Source organism: Felis catus, chromosome F2 (assembly GCF_018350175.1).
Source record: "Felis catus isolate Fca126 chromosome F2, F.catus_Fca126_mat1.0, whole genome shotgun sequence".
NCBI classification, from domain to species: Eukaryota; Metazoa; Chordata; class Mammalia; order Carnivora; family Felidae; genus Felis; species Felis catus.
In genome coordinates, this window is record NC_058385.1 from 71,896,143 (window position 1) to 71,917,320 (window position 21,178).

Below are 21,178 nucleotides of genomic sequence, written 5' to 3' on the forward strand. Positions count from 1 at the left end.
TAAAGCGCCAAAACAGAGATAACGCTCTTGCAGCATGTTGTAAGCGCAACATGTCCTCATGCTGCATCTAAACTGCTACCACACGTTTCAAAATACAGATACTGTAGCTGTATTTTGAATCACCTATGTAATACTTGTAAAAAGCCTATTCCAACCAATATACACACAAGAAAACTAGAAACCACTAATAAAATCAAATACTCCCATCCCACTCTTAAAATTTCTTAATTATTAATACGTCATTAAAAATTACAGAAATAATTTGCAAAATCTGGCTGGTTTAAAGACAACTTTTGTTGTGCACAAATAATATAAGCCAGGGCACTTTGTAGTTCAGGCTACTGCAGCATGACATCAAGCAGGCCAGCATTACAGACCTGATCCACATCTGGCCTCTAAGCCTCAGGGAGAAAAACTCTGTGCCTGGCTGTCATACCCTGCTCTCCTAATTCCAGAGAGTTGGATAACCAAAACAAATATTTAAGCATCTTCCAAGTAAAAATATGCATCCATATATAATGTACTTTGACAGAAAGAGTCCATAAGTGTTTAAACTTGGAGCAAGAATCTTAAGTCTCTCAAAGCTTGAATTTCTTCATCTGCAGAAAGGAAGCAAATACCCACCCCTAAACGAGTGCCTGGCTGGTTCACACAACTCCTGGAGCACACAACTCTTGACCTTGGGGTCGTGAGCTTGAGCCCCATGTTGGCTGTAGAGATTAAATAAAAAACTTTTTAAAAAATCAAACAAACTTAACCCTAAGACTGAGAGACACAGAGAATGAGGGGCACCTCTTAACACTGTCCGCCTCTGTTGCCAGGTCTTACCTGGTCACATCAGGCCAACCGTACTCCTTCTGCATAGGTGCTGTTACTACGAACCCTGCAGTTCTTTTTAATTTTTTAATTTTTTTAAAGTAGGCTCCACACCCAGCGTAGAGCTTTCCCTCACGACCCTGAGATAAAGACCTGAGCTGTGATCGAGAGTCAGACACTTAACCAACTGAGCCATCCAGGCGCCCCACCATCCCTGTAGTTCTAAGGGCCCAGTTTAAGAACACCAGAGTATGAGTTCCTGTGTTAATCCCACATTATTAAAATTTTTATTGTATTTCCAGCAGTGCTTATGATACAAAGTAATAAGACAATCTTTATCCTGAAAAAGGTTAATGACTTCCTATGGAAACAATACTTGCATGTATAAAAAGTACCAAGACCATAGTAGTTTCGTCCACAGTATATTATCATTACAGTCTACAATTATAATAGAAACGTAGAGAAGAGGACAGTGTGAGTTGAGAGAAGAGTATATCCCAAGTGTGGGTTAAGTTCAAATGGGACCCATAACACATCGTTGTATTCATCAAAATGGCTCTTTCCCAGGACTGAAAGCAGTTATCACAGCCTACTCGTTGCTATCATATACCCTGCACTAAGCACAATGTTGGAAACACTGGAATCTCCTGTGCGTATATGCTGAATGAATGGATGAGTGATTTAGCAAACAACATGATAAGAGATGTAAGGAGCCTGGTGTAAACACGACTAGTTTAGAGTTATAGTCCCACAAGATTGGCCACCCTGCTAAAAGGATTTGTTTGGGAAAGTGAGTGATAAAGAATGGTTTATATACAGGTGCTATGCAACTGACAAAAATTTAGAAAAATGTGCAACTTGTCCTATTAAAATTAAAGCAATAATGAGACTTTAAATAAAATAGACTAATGTGTCCACCATGGTTTTATAGATAATGGTTTTTCCAAGCTGACAAAGTAACTGCAGCAAACAGATAACTGGTATCTGGAGATCTAGTATCTCCAAGGGAGATACTGTGCATCTGATACGGGATATTACTGCACAGCTATCTGTCTTGGTAACCATCAAATAATAGATTTTTAAAAGACTATTAAAAATGCTTTGCCACAATCTTATGTGAATTGCTTCCTAATGGCGATTCAATGAAGATTAGTAGAAGACCACCAAAAGGTCAGATACGGTATGCAGTGCAGAGTATAAAATGCCGAATAAACTACAACCTACCCCCCAGAAGCTCATTGCGTGTGAGAAGACATACAAAAAACTTACTACAATACAAGTGTAACTAAGTAAAATGCTAGAGAACTGAAGTTCTGTGGATAAACTGCAATGGGAAAATGGGGGAGTAATGGACTTATCCCTAGGGCACAGTCTCAGAGAAAGCAATGTTTGAGTTGGCCTGGTATGTTTAAAAACAAAATAAAACAACAACAACAACAACAACAAACACCACCGCTAATAACTTTCAAAGACATTCCTTAAATTCAGTAAGCTTTAAATTAAGTAAAAAAAATTTTTTAAGTATGAGCATATCCACTAATCTGGAAAAGGGAATATTCTCTCCTCCTGAAAGAGACCTTTTAAGCACTATCTACCTGATTGTTAACAAGGGGCTCCTAATAGATGAACACTAAAATCCTTAAGAAAGAGGCTTTGCTAAACCAAGACTGATGCAATGTCAAGACTTCTACAGAACAATGGGTAAGACCTTCCAGTTTGACTAAACACACACACAGCAATTTTTTCAACAAGTACCATTCCGTATGCTGTGCATGTCTGAACCTTGACCTGTTTGCTCTTCTTTTATTTCTTTATTGAAGTTTAGATAATTCCAGATTTTCACTACTCGAGCCTAAATTTACAAACCAGATGACAGGAAAACATTTTCAAAAAAGAACATGTACTAACTCTTTACTGATCGAAAACTATAGATGTACGTGTTAAAGCCGTATCTTAAAAAGACACAGTCCAACATGCTACACCCTACACTTCCTGGGATGAAATGGTGGGGGGAGTTATCTCCGCTTTTTTAAAATATTTATCTATTTATTTTTAAGACAGAGTGAGTGAGAACAGGGGAGGGGCAGACAGAGAGGGAGAGAGAGCATCCCAAGCAGGCTCTGCACTGTCAGCACAAAGCCTGACACAGGGCTCAAACTCACCAACCGTGAGATCATAACCTGAGCCAAAAACAAGAGCTGGACGCTTAACCAAATGAGCCGCCCAGGCATCCCTCTTCACTTTTTGAAAACAGCCTTCCATATCTTACAGGCTTTCCTCCTAAGAATGAAATGGCCACTAATGGCCACAGGTTATCTAATGGGTTCAACAGGTAAAACATCAAGACACACAACTACAAAAGCATCACATCACACAGGTTAACCTTATCTATTTCTCTCAAAAGAGCTGGTAATCCTTTAATGGAACTGGCTTTCCTAACTTTTACAGGTTTTGCAGAGATAATCAAGTGGAAAACATTCAGTATTTCCAAATTTTGGCATACGTATGTATGTATATTGCCCCATGTTGTCTTCTATGTAATAAGAAGGGACTGTCATTTCCTGAAATCACTGTTTACATGCACACATACTATTTGGTGCTAACATGTTTAAAACAGTGTATTTGAGTGTATTATTCTCAAAACACTACAAACACAAGAAGAGAAAGCAAATCAACAAGTTAAAATGTCTCCAAACTATGCATTCAGTTTGGGCCATGTTAAATTTGCCAAGCAAAGGGCCTCCAAATGAAAATATGATGAGAGGGTCAACGGAGCACAAGCGTGGAGGTCAGGGAAGGTCAGCCCACAAACTGCCCCTCCCTGTACCCCCACCACTTCCCATCTGGAGAGCGCAATCCAAAGACCAGGGATACTTGAGAAATCATTCAGAGGAACAGCAACAAGAGACCAGGGCCACAGTGTCCTAACCAGACGGTGACTGCAACATAATCTGGGCTCTATGTTCCTGCTGCTTGCCCTCCTGTGGTTACTGCTCGCTTTCTGAACCTCTAATCTAATTTCTAATCTCTCCACCACCACCAATTCTGTGAGCTACCTGCCATCATGCAATAAACTCCTCTTCCATCCAAATTAACTTGTAAGTGTCTCAAACTTTTAACCAAAGATTCTTGAATGAATTCTAAAGAATATTCTGGACTCCTATAAAAGCTAACCATAATTTCTTTCCTAATTTAAAGTCATTCCTACAAATAAGCAAAACTTAACTATGTTACAAATGTAACTTGGGGCTCTGAATATAAACAATAAAGACACTCTGAAATTAAAGATTACAGAAATCATTTTTGAGACTTTTAAGAGGCACCTTAAAATTTATTAAAAGTTTAAGTTTCACAGCATAAAATCTGAACATTAAAAAGGTAGAACATTCAGAAAGAAGACAAAATACTAAGATCACTTTAAAATGTTATCAGTCTAATAAAGAACTGTTAAAAAAAACTTCCCAGAAAAAGAACAATGAAACACATTTTGAGGAAAAAAAAAACAACACTAAAGTGATAACTGATTTTTACAAAGTGTTCTTTCTGCAATAAAACACCTTTTTCGTGTCATACATTCTAAAGTGCTCCAAGAACAGTACTGCATAGATTCTCTACCTGGGCCTACCTTTTCTTTAGACCCCTAATTCATATGCTTTCCTTACTGAAAAACAAGTAAAATTACTTTTCATTCTTTATGAAAATATTTCATGTTCCAAATCAAAAGTGGAATTTTCAGTTATACTAAAAATCAACATTTCTTACATCCTGGATAGTAGCCTGTCGTCATACTAAATCCCTTAATCCATTTGATATTTTGAAGGAATACATTTAGAAGAAGCAAAGCAGATATTAAGGAGAGTAAGAATGTATTTAGAACTTCAGAAAGCAGCACTATAATAAGGAGGGAAAGGGGTTATAAATATTTGCGAAACCTACTCTGTACCAGGCATTTTGCTAGAGACCATAATTTTTTCATAAAACAATGAAAAACAGATGATGTTACCCTTTCCACAAAAAGTAAATGAGGGGTGTGCCTAGGTGGCTCAGTCCATGATCTCAGAGTTGTGGAATCGAGCCCCACACTGGGCTCCGTGCTGATGAGAGAAGGCTGCTTGAGATGCTCTCTCCTTCTCCCCCCACTCAAAGTAAATAAACTTTAAAAAAAAAAAAAAAAAAAAAAGGAAAGGAGGAAAACGAACCTCAAAAGCTGATTTACTTACCGCATGTCAGTGCTAATAAGGGCTGACGTGACTCAAGCACAGATCTGCCTGGTCCCAAAGATAATGACATTTTATCCACAATAAAATGCCTCAATGGGAACATTCTTCCTGTAAAAATTTGTTTTCATTGATAGTTTTCTTTATTACAAAAAACAACTGTAGCCATCACCCTGAACAAGCAGAACCTGTGGGATGTAACCATAAAGCAACTTTTTATCTACCTCTGTCCTTTATTCTGTGGTGACAGTTCGATGTCCCTGAGCTTTTATTTAGGCAAGCCTATGACTCTGGTCATTTTTGAGTTATAAAAACTGTCAGAATTTAGAAATTGATAGACCCAGTTTAGTGTAATTATCAACATTTTTCTTCCAATGCTACAGCTTCTGCCCCGTCCCAGCTGGGCCTGCAGCTGGCTACCCCCAGGCATTACAGGCCCTCCCTTCCACTCTCCTAACCCTGGGGTAGCAGTTAAGTGTCACTAGAAGGCATGGGCACACTCAGCTCAAAACGTATTTAAAACTGATCTACTGAGAGAATGCTTTCAGGAGTCCCACGGAAGCTCTCACCCACTCCGGCACTGGGAATCCCTCACTGTAATACCCTGATGCGGGATAATGCGGCTCCTGCGGGAATCCAGCCACTTCTTCCTCCCTCTCTGCCTCACACCGCCCCAATCCTATGAGCTTCCCCTCCCTAGTAGCCCTCATCCGGTCTGTAGGAAATACGCACCTTCCCCCAAAGAACTCTGGGAGGATGGGCCGAACACCCATACAGTAACCTCGCTTTGCTGTGCCACCAGCACCGATCGCTTATCTTTCATTAGGGCACAGTGAGACAAACATATATCCGCTGTCTCCCCTGAACTGCAGAGTTACATATTAAGCCATCCAAATAGTTACCAGAAAGCTTCTGTACTTGAGGGGGAGCACACCAAGAAGGGAGGGGGGAAGTTAGAAGAAACTCCTAGCACAGGGCCAGCTGGGTGGCTCAGCTGGCTAAGCGTCTGCCTCTTGATTTCAGCTCAGGTCATAATCTCTCGGTTTGTGGGATGGAGCCCCACGTCAGGCGCTGCACTGACAGCTCGGGTAAGATTCTCTCTCTCCCTCTCCCCCACACTCACTCTCTCAAAATAAACATTTAAAAAGTATTTTTTAAAAAAATCCTAGCACACTAACAATTTGGTTTACAAACACTTTTCCAATTTCCAACAACCTTGTTCAAAAACTATTCTAATTTCCAACTTCTTGAATCTTTACACTAACAGATGGGGTAGGTACTACAAGTCCCAAATCCATTTTCCTGCTCTTTACTTGGCAAGACCTGCATGGTATCCTTATAACTCTCTTTAAAAATGTGTACCTACTGACCGAGGGCCAAACTCACAAAAAAAGAGCTCCATTTCAACATATTACCTGACATATTTAGCACTTTACTAAATTTTCCACAAAAAGGAGGAAGAAAAATCCATAATCCCACCACATAGTTATTAGCCACAGTTAACACTCAAGTGTGCTGCTTTCCTTTCTGTAAAGAGTCCATTTGTCAATTGAAAATTTCTTATTTCAAGTTTTCTTTTCAAAATCCTGTCCCCAAGCCCCTCATTTATATAATTTCATCGAACAATCCAGTTTCCCACACAATTTCGGTGTGCCCTTTTCAAACACCAAATTTCCACTAAGCCAATGTAAAGGTAGCTTTCTGAAACTTGTCACATTGTCACTCCCCAAACTCAAAACCTATAATGGCCCCCCACTGCCAGAGATTAAACTTCAATCTTTTAAAATTATGTATGGGCACCTGGGTGGCTCAGTAGGTTGAGTGTCCGACTTCAGCTATGGTAATGATCTCACGTTCCTGGGTTCGAGCTCTGCGTCGGGCTCTGTGCTGACAGCTCAGAGCCTGAAGCCTGCTTTGGATTCTGTGTCTCTCTCTCGCTGCCCCTCCCCTGCTCATGCTCTGTCTCTGTCTCTCAAAAAATAAAATAAAACGCTAAAAAAAATTTTTTTATTATGCATAATCTGTACAGTCTCCTATACACGTTACATCTCTAAACGTGACTTTAAATATATAAAGCATACTGCAAGAAACATGTGAATGCCAGGGGAGTTTCTGGCCATTGGATCCAACATACACTCAAGATGGGAAAGTGTCTCAGGATCTGGCCACAGTTCCACAACGACCACTGAAAGTATCTCAAGATCTCAAGATCTCAAGGACTACAGATTGAATCCGCAAAGTTCAAAACAGCAAAGAGTGTTCTTCCTTTATTAACGTGGTAAAAACAAACTTGCAGCAGGGAGTAGTCCTCATATGACTGCAAATAAAACTCTATCACCACACATATAATATTTACTGGCTCCACACTCATAACCACAACTGCCAAAAAGTTAATCTAATGTTCAAGAGCAGATTTATGGGAACTTTAAATGTTTAAAACCGGATTTGGGGATTAATTTTATTAATGTTTCACACATAATCTGCCATCCATTCACAGAGCACACATTAAAAAACTTGTTTTAAAGTCATCTTTCAACAGATGAAGTGAGAAATAAATTCCAATTAACATGCTACCAAGTAAAAAAAAGCACTCATAGTTCTTAGCCCAAAGAATCTTTGCTCTTCTCAGAAGTGTATGTCAGTAAAAACTCACAGAATTACAGAAGTGCCTAAAAGAAAGAAAAATAATCAGTTCTCTCTTAAAGCTGACAATAAATGTATTCACTCAAAAAGTACACGAGAACAATGAGTGTGGGCAAATACTGATGTGCCTTTATGTATAATTGTGGAGGATGTGCATGCACTCATACAACATGCATACATGTGCGAGATATCTGGAGAGATGTTCACCATAACAGTGACTGCTTAGTGACTTTTGCTTTGTTCTTCTACTTTTCCATTTTGTTTCCATTTTTTTTTTTTTTTATAAATGAACATATACTTTTACAAGAAAAGAATGCTATTTGCGTTATTAAAACACGGCACGAAAAGCTACAGTAATCAAGACATGTGGTACTGGCAGAAGGACAGACATGTAGACCAATAAAATACAAAAGTGAGTCCAGAAATAAACCCATATATCTAGGGTCAAATGAGTATCAACAAAGATACCAAAGCAATTCAATGAAGGAAAGGATAGTCTTTTCAACAAATGGCGTTGAGACAAGTGGGTATCTATATACAAAAAGATGAACTTACGAAATTTACATCATACTACATACAAAAGTTAATTAAAAATGGATCACAGACCCAAACACAGGAGCTAAAACTATAAAATACAAAACATTTAGAAGAAAACAAAGGCGTAAATCTCATGTCCTTGGGTTGGGCAAAGAATTCCCAGAGAGAGCACCAAAACCATGATCCTTGAAAGAAAAAGATAAACCAGACTCATGAAAGTTCAAAACCCTTGCACCTCAAAAGATACCGTTAGGAAAATAACAAGACAAGGCACAGACCGGGAGAAAAATATTTGCAAATCACGTGACTTGTAACTGCTTGGGATAAACTGTCTACCAGCACCTGTTTAGCCCTACTTTACGACTTGAAGACGGTTTCCTATAACACTGTAAAGCAGTTATGCTTCTAAAAAAATGTTCACTCATCTCTTCCTGTGAGACCCAAACAAGATCCTAGTGAAAGAACCTCACTAAAAGTTCTGCTTGTATACCTCAAGTAGGAAGAATTCTGAAGTGTTTAAATACTGTTTTGAATTATTTAAAAGCATAAGCTATCAACCTACCCAAACCAGGCAAACTCAGAATGGTTTAAAAGAAATAAATTTGATTTTAATAAAACATATACAATTTTTAAAAGTTGCCGATAAGGAACACCGAAGATCAGCTAAAACAAAGGTCTTAAGTGAACTTTTAATATGCTAATGGACTAGTAAGAAGGGGCCAGTGACACATACCAAAGAGAGAACACTGGCCAGTTGTCACCATGGCACAGACTATGATGGAACTTTTGGCACACCCATTTCAAAGGGTTGCCAACCCCAGGCTACATATTTTGACTACTGCTTCAACGTGCTGTTCTATAAATAAAAAGGAAAAGCTTGGGTTTAACTATATTCACATTGTAATGGAGGAAGTCCCACTTACTGAAGAGTATTTCCAAAATGCTTCAGCCCTAGATTCCCAGACATCAACCTTTTACTCACTAGTAACCCAGAAGTGGTGCCACTATAGCTAGAAGATTACCTTACACGTCCAGCTCTGTACATTCAAGTACACTCTAACCCGAAAGAACAGAATAAATGAAGCTGACTTTTCTGTATTTTAGAAAACTTGGTAAATAATATTTACATAATATCAGAACATATTAAATATTTAAGTCAAAACCAGTTTAAATGTAACAATGTTCAACATGTTAACTTTTAAAAAAATTTTTTTTAATGTTTTTATTTATTTCTGAGACAGAGAGAGACAGAGCATGAGCAGGCGGGGCAGAGAGAGCTGTCAGCACAGAGCCCGACGCGGGGCTCGAACTCACGGACTGTGAGATCACGACCTGAGCTGAAGTCCGACGTTTAACCGACTGAGCCACCCAGGCGCCCCCAACATGTTAGCTTTTAAAAGAATACTGTTTAAATGTTTGTTTATAGAAAATAAACTGGAAAGGAGTTAGAAAATGCCAATTGATAAAATGAAGCTCAACCTCCGTTTAAAAAAATGACAAATTCAAAGTTTAAACTTCCCTCCAACTATGCTAGCTTCTCTTAACTTCCCTAAATCTATATTGTCCCAAGATCTAAAGGAAAAGATGCCTTTAGATCGTGGAGCGCCTCGGTGGCTCAGCTGGTTAAACATCCAACTTTGGATCAGGTCATGATTGTACAGCTTATGAGTTCAAGTCCCGCGTCGGGCTCTGTGCTGACAGCTCAGAGCCTGGAGGCTGCTTCGGATTCTGTGTGTCTCTCTCTCTGCCCCTCCCTCACTTGTGCTCTGTCTCTCTGCTTCTCTCTCAGAAATAAACATTAAAAAAATAATAATAAAAATAAAAAAGCCTTGTTAAAAATGTGCTTAACACTTCTGTTACAATTTTCCAGAATTTTAAGGCAAGAACTGCAGTATGATATAAACAAAAGCAAAGTAATCTCATACCTTGCAACACAAGATGGTTTTCTCACATTTCACTTTAATGTAATGTCCCTGAAATTCTTAAGGAAAAAAACACGTATGGGGGCTCCTGGGTGGCACAGCTGGTTAAGCGTCCAACTCCTGATCACGGCTCAGGTCATCATCTCACGTGAGACAAGAGCCCTGAGTCAGGCTTTGCACTGACAGTGCAGAGCCTGCTTGGAACTCACTCTCTCTCTGCCCCTCCCCTGTTTTGCTCTTGCTCCCTCTCTCTCAAAATAAATAAATAAAATGCTTAAAAAAAAAAAAAACAACACACATCTGATTTTTTTCAAATCAAAATTCCTTTTTGAGTAAATGTTATTAGTTATCAACTTACCTTGGAGAACATGCATCTCAAAATTCCACCAAGGTCATCATACGTTTGCCTCAAAATGCAGATCAAGAATACCAATAACAACACGTACCGTGTTCTTACCACATGCCAGGTACTTTTCTTAAGTCAGATTTATTGACGTATAATTTACATATGTTGAAAAACAATTCTCCAGACAATTTTTTTAATGTTCTGTAAGCAGAGCAACACTGACCCACTGCCCTTTGCTCTGGACTATATTTTCAAACAGCCTTGAAAGATAAAGATAAAGGTTAACCTCTGGAGCAAAAGACAGGCATGCTTACTGTCCAGTATAATAAATACAATGTATCCCTCTAGAGCAAAGGGCAGGCATGACTGCTGCTCATTACAATACCCTTGGGTTCCCTAAACTCAGGGCTTCTCTCTGATTATGTAACCCACTACGTGTGCAAGTATTACCTGAGCATCAGGAAACCAGCACAAATGCTGAACCTCTGGCTACCGCTCCTGCTATTCATGGGTAACAAACTGCCCTTCATCTCTCCCACAGGAGTCTGTTTTCGGTATACCAGCATCGATCAAAATGTGGCAGGGTAACTTACTAGCTTGCAAGAAGGTAAGATTTCAACGTTTATTTATTTTTGGGACAGAGAGAGACAGAGCATGAACGGGGGAGGGGCAGAGAGAGAGGGAGACACAGAATCTGAAACAGGCTCCAGGCTCGCCATCAGCCCAGAGCCTGACGCGGGGCCCGAACCCACGGACCGCGAGATCGTGACCTGGCTGAAGTCGGACGCTTAACCGACTGCGCCACCCAGGCGCCCCAAGAAGGTAAGATTTCAGACCATTATGGTTCTGGACAGTTTTGGGAATAAGGACAGGATGCTGACAGAACCATCCGTGACTTTCTAGAAGAGAGAGGATAAAGGCCACCAAGGGCAGAGTTCTAGGAAATGGGAAGACACCCTGGGATCTGAGCGTGGTCCTAGCGGTAGATGGGGAGAAGGTGAGAATACAGATCCCTACTACTCTACCGATTAATGAATAGGAGTTGGACTAATGTTTAGAAACTGAGCAGTGAGAAGTGGAACTGAAATCACCCACCCAAATGGTGTTTGTTCATTCTCCTCCGGGCTGGCAGAGGAAAGGATGTGGCAAGACAATGCGGCAACAAGCCCTGTCTCCAGGTGAAAGGCAATGTGGCTGTGACTGCTGAGCCAAGGAATCCCCAAAACTAAAATAGATTATGTAAGTAACGATGGCCTTGCTGCCAATATGGAGTTTTAGGTGCACCAAAAATATGAGAAGTTCCTTTGAACTACAAGGGAATGACCAAAAGTGAACACAAAGCTTTGATTTGTGGTACAGACAGCTTCTCTCTCCCTCCATGCTCCCATCTCTATCCCACTCTACCTCCACCCCCAAACTCTTCTGCTTTACAGAAAAAAATGATAAAGGATGGAGTTGAGGTCTCTCTGACGCCCAAAAAGAACTGAAGGCCATAAATACCCCTATTGGGCTGCCTATACCCCTATAAGGAACTGCAGAGACAGACTCAAAGTTTTAAGGTTCTTTTAGCTATAGGAACCCATGTCATCACCAACCTACCTCGTCCCATGAGAGGAGGGAACATCCAGATTCAATTAAAAGGGTTTGGGCAGGATTTACATACAGATGGGAAGAAAAATCAGTATCATGTAAGAGTAGGGCTCTTTGGGCGAGTTCAATGTCCTATTGTTGCTGCCTCTACAATCCAACATATAATAAGAATTGGTGTGTTATATGCTTGTACTTGCCCACCCTGTAAGTGCCAGAGGGGAGTCTCCCAATCAGGAAGGGCTGCATGTAGAAAAATGCTAGTGCCTTTGGGACCCTACAACCCTAATGGCCGTTTCTATTTACAAGTCTCTGTAACTTATGATTTTACTGCTTAGACCCTCTGACAAAGGGAGGCAGACAGTCTCCCCCTGGAAGTCCCCCTGTGGGTTCTGAACTCTTCGCCTCCCTGACACAACTCTCTGGCATACTCCTTCTCTAAGGTAATTGTTAGCATGCTACTAGCCTCTTGTGGAAACTGAATGCCTGAGTCCTTCATGGAGACCTCATGATCCCCAGCCTGATGTTCCTGCTTTGGTTTTCTAATCTACTACTCCCCCTTGATTTACTCTAAATGGTCGTTTTAAAAATGGGTCACATGTGCCCAAGCTTTCAAACCTCCAGACTTATCTTACAAAAACAGCACTGATCATTCACTTTACCAACTCTCTCTGCCAAATAAAGGACCCAAAAGCATGAAGTATCAACTGTCAATGTTAGGTGAGGCTCCTCTTCTCTCCCCAAATCAAATTATTTGGAATCCTGAGCAATCACTGCAAAACAAGATAGGTAAGAGTTTAATCCAGTACAAGAGCAGCTGATAAAAGCAGATTTTTCTTTTACTTCCAATCAACCTAGAGCCTGACAGGGGGTGCTTTTGAAAGCGGTTTCCTGTATGGTTTGTCTCCTCAATCATCGTCCACAGAACTCTGAGAAGCTGCAGGAATATGCAGGTGCAGACTCAAGGCCTGGCTTCATTACCAGCATCACAAAAGGGACTATATGTCATGGGGCAAAGCCCTGTGCTTGGCTACGCCACCTGGACAGAGCCCAGGGAGAGTCACCTCCTGGGAGTACCCACGTGGGTCCTATATTCCTACTTGGGGACAGGTCAACTCCATGACTAACAACGTGGAGAGAGTCAACTCAAAATGCGTCTTTGAGAAGGCATCTGGCTTTGTCTTAGCCCCAGGAGCATCTCAATTTTACATGAAATAGTAACAAGACCTCTGGGGAAAATTTATCACCTACTCTACCACCAGAAGCAAAGTTACAGCCTCTACAGAGCCTACATCCAGTAAATCATCAAATCTTATGGATTTAACACCACTGCTCCACTGTCAACACTCAAATACTGAGCACTATCAATTCTTTCCTAGACTTTGGCAACAGCCCCTTAACTTGCCTACCTGTACTCAATCTTACTTCACCTTCAATCCATTCTCCAGAAGCTGTCAGAACAGGCTGAGTATTTCACTCTCTCCCCCTTAAAATCCTATAATGGTTTCCCCATAGCCTTCAGTCCAAACTGACCTAAACTTGTTAACATGATTCACGCAGCCAGCCTTACAGTTTACCTATCATGTACCTCTTACCCACCCCTCCTTTACATCATACAAAACCAGTATCCATTTCTAAATGTACCTGACCTCCCTTATCTCCAAGCTTTTGCTTCTCCATCTTATGCCCATGCATTCTTCCTTTAGCCTGACTGACTAATGGTCCACTTTGCAGGTTTTAATTCAGATAGCATTACAACACGGGCTTTTAAGACTCATAAGACGAGGTACCTATGGAACAAATAGCAGTGAATTCATATTGTCTATTTTTCTCTATCTTCTACTCTAAGGAGAGACCACTAATATTTATCCACTGTTAATATAACCCTGCTTAGGTGCTCATTAAGTATTCAGGTGATTAGGGACACCTGGGCGGCTCAAGTCATTTAAGCGTCCAATTTCAGCTCAGGTCATGATCTCACGGTCCATGGGTTCGAGCCCCGTGTCAGGTTCTGTGCTAACAACTCAGAGCCTGGAGACTGCTTCAGATTCTGTGTCTCCCTCTCTCTACCCCTCCCATGCTTGCACGTGAGTGCATGTACATGCTCTCTCTCAAAAATAAATAAATATTAAAAATTTTTAAAAATGTATTTGGGTGATTAATAACAATCCTATACCAAGTACTGTGCTAGCTGTCAAAAAAAATACATTATCAAAAACAGGTTTTTAAATGACCATTCAGCTTAAAAATACATTATTTTAATAAAATTATATTCTGCCCTCCCTATCACATTGCACTGAAATTAAATTAAGAATGTCATATGAGGGGCGCCTGGGTGGCTCAATTGGTTGAGCGTCTAACTCTTGCTTTCGGATCAGATCATGATCTCAGGGATCCAGTCCCACGTTGGGCTCTGTGCTGAGAATGGAGTCTGCTTAAGATTCACTTTCTTTCCCCCTGCCCCTCCTCTTCCCCACTCACATTCTCTCTTAAAAAAAAAAAAAAAAAAAATCACTTCAAGACCTATTAAATCACAGATTTCATCTAAATTAGTGCCTTCAAATTCTCTATTCCTCTCACACACTGAGAAATGACATAAATAATTGCCAAATAATTATATCTAGGAATATATAACTCTTTTCATAGCAAGTGTGTCCTAAAATTGACCTAAATAAGCATTCAATGTAAAGTGAATTATCTAAGAACATGCCAATTTTTGATTGGAAGAAGTATTATTCTAAGCACAGTGAAGAGTATCTTTATCAGTCTAAACTTAACACAATACCAGACAAAATGTACCAACTAGAATATATCAAGTAGAGATTACTTGCATGGCAGAAAATAACTGCACAGGATTAAAAACTTCACAGTGTTGCATACAATAGTACACTGAACAGCATCTTTTCAAAATAAATAGCTACAAAAATGTATCTTTGCATTAGGTCTTCACTTAAACAAAATCACCCAACATCTTTGAAAAAAGCCATTCTCACCCATGGTACCACAATCAGGACGTGGGATGTGTCACAAGAAATGTGTATATTTAAAGAACCAACGTTCTAAGAATGACTTCCTTGTTTGAAAAGTTTTACAAATGTCACTCATTTGCATTCCAATATTTACATGAGTGGGAAACGAGTGAACCTACAGCTAGTTAACAGGAAATCATAATCCTGTACATGCTCACAAGACAGCAGAGAAGAAGTGAACATTTTCCATCCTGTGTGTCAGCTGAAAAAACCTTTAGATTGGCTGTTTTAAGTATGCCTTCGAAGTATGTAATATAAAATACAGGACCTCAAATTAGTACTTCGAAACCAAATTTTAGTAAAGACTATAAATCATAGAGGCCTGGGTTTATGCCAGCCTTCCTCACCCTACTTGGGAGCATACTTGGACAAGATACCTAAGCTCTCTGAGCCTGACATTCCTAGTGTTAATTAGGAATTAACTAGGAATTAACATATACCATGCAGTTGTCATAAAACTACCTTAATGTATATAAAAAACTTGGCATACAGTAAGCGTTCACTATTACAGCATAATAATTAAAGAGCCAACACCAAGTTCTATCAGTAAGTAGCTGTGTCACTTTAGTGTAACCTCAGCTTCCTAGTCTGTGACATGGGAATACGAACAACCCTAACAGGGTTGTTGTAAAGACTGAATGTCTTAGAACTCAACCTGGCAAGTAGTAAACGCTATGTGTTAGTTACTACTAACATTATCATTATCACTGAAACATTACATAACCACTGTCACAGTACTTAAGATACCTTCCATTTCTGCCACCTGAAAAAATAGCTCTTGAAAAATTAACTTAATTTTAGGAAACTGATCATAATATAGGATAAGCTTACACACCCAAGAATTTTTATGCTGATTTTAAGTGCACAAAATGTTATCTGAATTCATTGCTCATGAATACTGACAAGACACATGAGTCAAATAACCATTCTAAATGAACAATCCACTCAATGGACTAAAGCATAACACAAAATATATGTCTACTGTACTTTTTTCCCAAAGATCCCAAAGCAGTTTAAGTAATCAAATATAGCAATCCTCGAAATACTTGAGAAAACTGCAGCTGAGACCAATCAACATTTTTCCCAAACCTTTTGCCACATAATTACAAAATGATGTTATAATCAAAAACTCTTTGACCTGGCCATTCTTTCAATTATTCAAAACATTTGAATATCTACTGAGCATCAGTCTAAATTCTGACACAGTAATAGAAAAGGAGAGATGAAAAATAGTGGGAATGCCACTAACAACATAATTAAATATTTCCAAATATTATAATTTTGTTTTCCTTAAATAGTGAAAGAGCAAATTATAGGCTCTGTAAGTTGAGTGCATCAATACTTAATAATTTAAGTAACCTCATTCAAGTGACAGTCCAGTCAGTATTTTCACTAAGGAAACCAGGAGTAAGATGATAGAAGCATCCCTCTGTACTCCCCAATTACTTACTATGGTAAATGACCATTCCAAATACGAGTTAAATAATCCCGAGTGACACTATGTAACATATTTTTAACCCATATTTGGGGAAAGCTCAGAAAAATGGGACACCATAAGTTTGATTTTGTTAAATATCACCTGTAATCTATATAAACTATATTTGCTTAATCTTAGAATCTGCAATTATATTTTTGCCAGGGCAACTAGAATGAATTTACTAATCATGTCTCCCTTGGCTGAACCAGTTTCTTAGGAGAGAAAAATCTAGCCTCTCCTCAATTATCAAACGATCTAGAATTCATACTATAAAGCCAACATCTTATGAAGCAAGAGTTTCCTCTGGAGCAGCTACATAACTGTTAAAAGTTTTAAGGAATTGAAAAAAAAAAAAAGTTATCTAACAAAATTGCTCTGCCAAAGAAATGCAATCCTAACTATGAGTTAAGAAATCTTACTGCTAGGGGCGCCTGGGTGGCTCAGTCGGTTAGGCATCCAACTTCAGGTCAGGTCATGATCTCGCAGTCCTGGAGTTCGAGCCCCATACCGGGGCTCTGTGCTGACAGCTCAGCTCGGAGCCTGGAGCCTGCTTCAGATTCTGTGCCTCCCTTGCTCTCTGCCCCTCCCCCACTCATGCTGTGTCTCTATCAAAACTGAATAAACTTAAAAAAAAGAAATCTTACTGCTGGAGTGGTTATCCAAAACCTAAAAGAGAACAAACAGCCAAGTGCCTTTTTAATACCTAGCTCCCCAGAAAGGCTGTTAGAAAATGGTGATGTCAACATTGATAGCAACTGTATCATGCTGATATGCAGACAGGTATACCTCAGACCTAAAAACCTTCCTTTGACTTCATTATTATGGACTATGACGGTCCCAAGAAAACATGGCCGGGGGCGGGGGGGGGGGGGGGGCTCTCATCTCATTTTATGAATGCTGATCAAGCAGTGTTACCCAACTACAACACTTCACAAAGGGGCTATCAAATAAGCCCCAATTATCAAGGTGTTCGAGACAGGAAACTTCGGTTTCTATTATTAAATACAATTAAAGAATTAAAAGGATCAGTGTGTTTTTCTTGAGGTACATTTGTCTAAAGTGATTTGCATGAAGTCCCCAAAGACCCAAGTGATTGAAATTCCTTTAGCTATATAAAACACTCCTCTGGAATGTCTGTCAGCCAAATTGCAAGACTGTAAGAACACAAAATTGACTGATACACATTTTCCACATAAAGATTAAGTTGGAAAGGGATGGCAAACTCAATAAATTTGCAGGAAGGGGGTTAAAAAGCGTAAACAAATTCCAAAAATCTTTGTCTTATCCAGAATAGCATTTTGTGGTACTGCAAGAATTCAGGCATTTCATCAGTATTCCGCACACCAGGGGACACTCGATAACTACTGCTGACAAATTAGACGAGAAAAAGTCTCACCAACAAACGGTATTAACAGGTAAGGCTGCAAATCAGGCAAGAAACCGATCGAGGAGGAACGTGGAGGTGTAGAAAGAGTAACAATCTTCTGCCAAATTTTATATTCAGAGAAAATTAATGCATCATAGATACCCCTCCAAGGGAAAAAAAAAAAAAAGTATTTGGTACGGCCAAGAATAGCCAGGAGTTATAAACACACACACACACACACACACAGCAACTGCCACTTCCACTACAGTCTGACAGTCACAGATTTGGGTAATTATAGCAGAAATTGTGTGTTTTGGAAACACACTAAGACCACACCCTAGGACCGAGAATTGGGACTTTAAATGCTGGGAATTTAAGAGGTCAACGCGGTGTACAAGTTGGACGGTCTGGCCGCACAGGTGGAAGGGTGGAAAGGGGCAATAAAGACACCAACTTCCACGCGGGTGACCAGGACCGCTGGCTGTCGCGGCGAGGCGTGGCGGAATCCGAGGGAAAAGGGGGTGTGGATCTGTGGGCGAGTCCGGGGAGAAAGGGAGGGAGGTAAGGTGGCCGCGAGGACGACAGGGAGCTGGGAGCCGCGGATGGGGGGCGAGCGCCGACGCGGGAGGGGAAGAGCCAGGGAGCCGAGAATCACGCACGGCGGCCGGCTCCAGGGGGGTGGGAGGGCGCGCCGAGCACGCGCGTGGAGGTGCGGGTGGGAGGAAGGGGCGGAAGAAAGGAGGTCCGAATGAATGAGCGCCGGCGGGGCCCGGGCCGCGGGGGAAGGGGCCGGGGCGCCGCGGGCCGGCGGGCGGGGGGCACCCGCAGAGGTGCAGCCGCAGCGCCGGGGGTGGGCGCCGGGGCGGGCCCACGGCGCCGGGGGCCGAGGAAGCCCCGCGCCGGCGCGGCCCCCACCGCGCCCGCCTCTCCGCCAAAATGGGGTCGAGGAGCAGGCAAGCGAGGGGCGTGAGGGAAGGCGGAAAACGGTAAAAATAAATCACTCACTCTCCGCTCGAGCCTCCTGGCTCTCTCAGCCCCGCTCCTCCGCCCTCCTTGAGCCGCGGCGGCGGCCCCTCAGCGGCGCTAGAGGGAGCCCCGGGCCCGGAGCGGGGCAGCGGCGGCGGCCGGACCGGGAGCCCCTCCGCACCTGCCCCTGTGGCGGAGCCGCGACGAGCCAGGCGGCGGCGACGGCGGCGGCAGCAGCAACAGCAGCAGCAGCAGCGGCGGTTCCGAACGGGGAGGGCAAGTGACCCGGATGTACAGGGTAACGGCGAGGAGGGGGAGGGGGGAATGCCAGGAAGTGAGGGCGCCGCGGACCTGTCCGGCCGTGCGCATGCGTCGCGCGCCCGCCCCGCAAGGTAAATCCTCGGCCTTCCTTCCCCGCCCCTCTTCCCCCCGCCCCTCCTGAAGGGGGCGTGGCGAGGCCGGAGACAGGTGGTCCTGCGCCGGAGGAAGGAGAGGAAGGGGGCGCGGCCACCGCCTCCGCGCCCCCCGCCCTCCTTAAAGGAGCAGCATCGTCGCGCCGAGATGGCATCTGGGTGGGTCAGAGTCTTGCAATCTTCTCATTTTACACTGGGAAAACTGAGGTTCAGAGGTGGGGGTAAGCTGCTTCAGGTCAGCTAACTCGGAAACACCAGCAACTGGAACTCGGAACTCGCCGATCAGAACTCTTTGTGCTGAACTCAGCGAAGCTGCCACATCCCACCACCCCCCACGCCTCAAATGGCTGGGCTGGCGAGCAAGCCTTTCCCCCGCTCCAGGTACTGAACCTCACTCCCGCTCCCCGGCAAAGCAGAAGCGCGGGCCGACTCCCCAGAGCCTAGAGGTGCACCGTTATCGCCTACGATGGTATCGTGGAGACGCCCTGGGGAGATGTTAAATGATCAGTCTGAGGACAGAAATCAGGCGCCACTTGAGACTTGTACCTTGCCACGCATGGCTCTAAGAGATAAATGAGATGTTACAGAGTTACGCTCTGGGCAAAAATGTCCAGGGCGGGGGGGCAGAGAATTTGGATGTGGCCCAGGGCACAGCATCTTATTTCCAGAATCTCTCTTCACCCTGGAACATAAATGCTCCCTCTTTACATATAAAAACAGAACATTCCATCCAGCTAGTTCATCCTAATCCTGCTATGACACAGATTTTTTTCATTAACACTAAAGTGTAAATGATTACAATGTTACCTTTACCTGGAATATTTTCAGTTTGATCGGATAATTACCATGGAAGTAAATGGTTCGAAATATTTTGGGGTCAAGGCCCCTACTGAAAATCCCACAAAAGTAGGGGCTTTTCTCCCCCAGAAAAATGCACATATGCACACAAATTTGCGTACAATTTCAGGAGATTTATGGACCCAGGAAGCCTACCTATGAAAACCTGACTATGAACTCTTGTTCTGGCCAAATAGGTAAAATCCCAGGAACTATCCAGGCCTTACCAGATGTGGTAGCCAAGAAAGCACTCCTTGCCCCAAATACAGAAGGGCAGCCCTTCCCTTATTTAGTCTTTTGTCTTCCTCTTGAATTACCTGGAGACTCCACGGTGTTAGCCATACTATATAGAAATGTGTTGAGTCATGGAGAGAGATTAGATGGCTTTTAAAAAAAAATTTTTTTTTTTTTTAGTGTTTATTTTTGAGACAGAGACAGAGAAAGAGCACGAGCAGGGGAGGGACAGAGAGAGAGGGAGACACAGAATCTGAAGCAGGTTACAGGCTCTGAGCTGTCAGCACATAGCCCGTCGTGGGGCTCAAACTCGTGAACCGCAAGATCATGACCTGAGCGAAACTGGACGCTTAACCGACTGAGCCACCCAGGCACCCCGAGAGATGGCTTTTTGAAGGCATACACTGAAGGCAAGGGTCATAGGCCTCAGACTTTTACCCTAATTTTCATACTTGAGGAAAATTTAGGAGTTCTATACTATATTATAATCTCTATCAATTTCAGTTAAACTAAGGGAGCCAATATTTTGCAAACATTGATGCTGACAGAACAGTCTTCACAATCCGAGAACTTTGGTCCGTTTTTCTTACACGCTGATACACAGTCTTAAACAATTCTGGTCCACAGAAATCCACTGTCCTCAATTTGTGCCAGAGCAAGAAAGTTCATACACCTGCCCAGTCCCTTAAATATGAGCTCTGAGTAACCATACATCTCTACCTCAATATCCCAACAAAAGCAGAAATCTCTTCCATAGTATCAACCCCATCCAGTTTAGCTCAAATATC

General features: G+C 42.0%; 1 protein-coding gene and 1 non-coding gene across 12 annotated transcripts in view; both read right to left on the reverse strand.

Annotated features, from left to right (window-relative positions):
- Window positions 1–21,178, reverse strand: part of CYRIB (CYFIP related Rac1 interactor B) — a 148,636-nt gene that overhangs the window by 60,292 nt on the left and 67,166 nt on the right. For 2 of the 11 annotated variants that reach the window (XM_045049998.1, XM_023248581.2), the window contains exon 1: window positions 18,946–19,196. The exons of 7 other annotated variants lie outside the window; for them this stretch is intronic. The gene's annotated coding sequence lies outside the window, so the exon portion shown is untranslated. Of the gene's footprint in view, window positions 1–18,945; window positions 19,198–21,178 lie in introns of those variants that run through there. 2 more of the 11 variants (XM_023248584.2, XM_023248578.2) reach the window with 2 other exon arrangements.
- Window positions 12,951–13,154, reverse strand: LOC111558604. The gene has a single exon (XR_002739696.2). It is a non-coding gene; the product is annotated as a small nucleolar RNA SNORA73 family (small nucleolar RNA).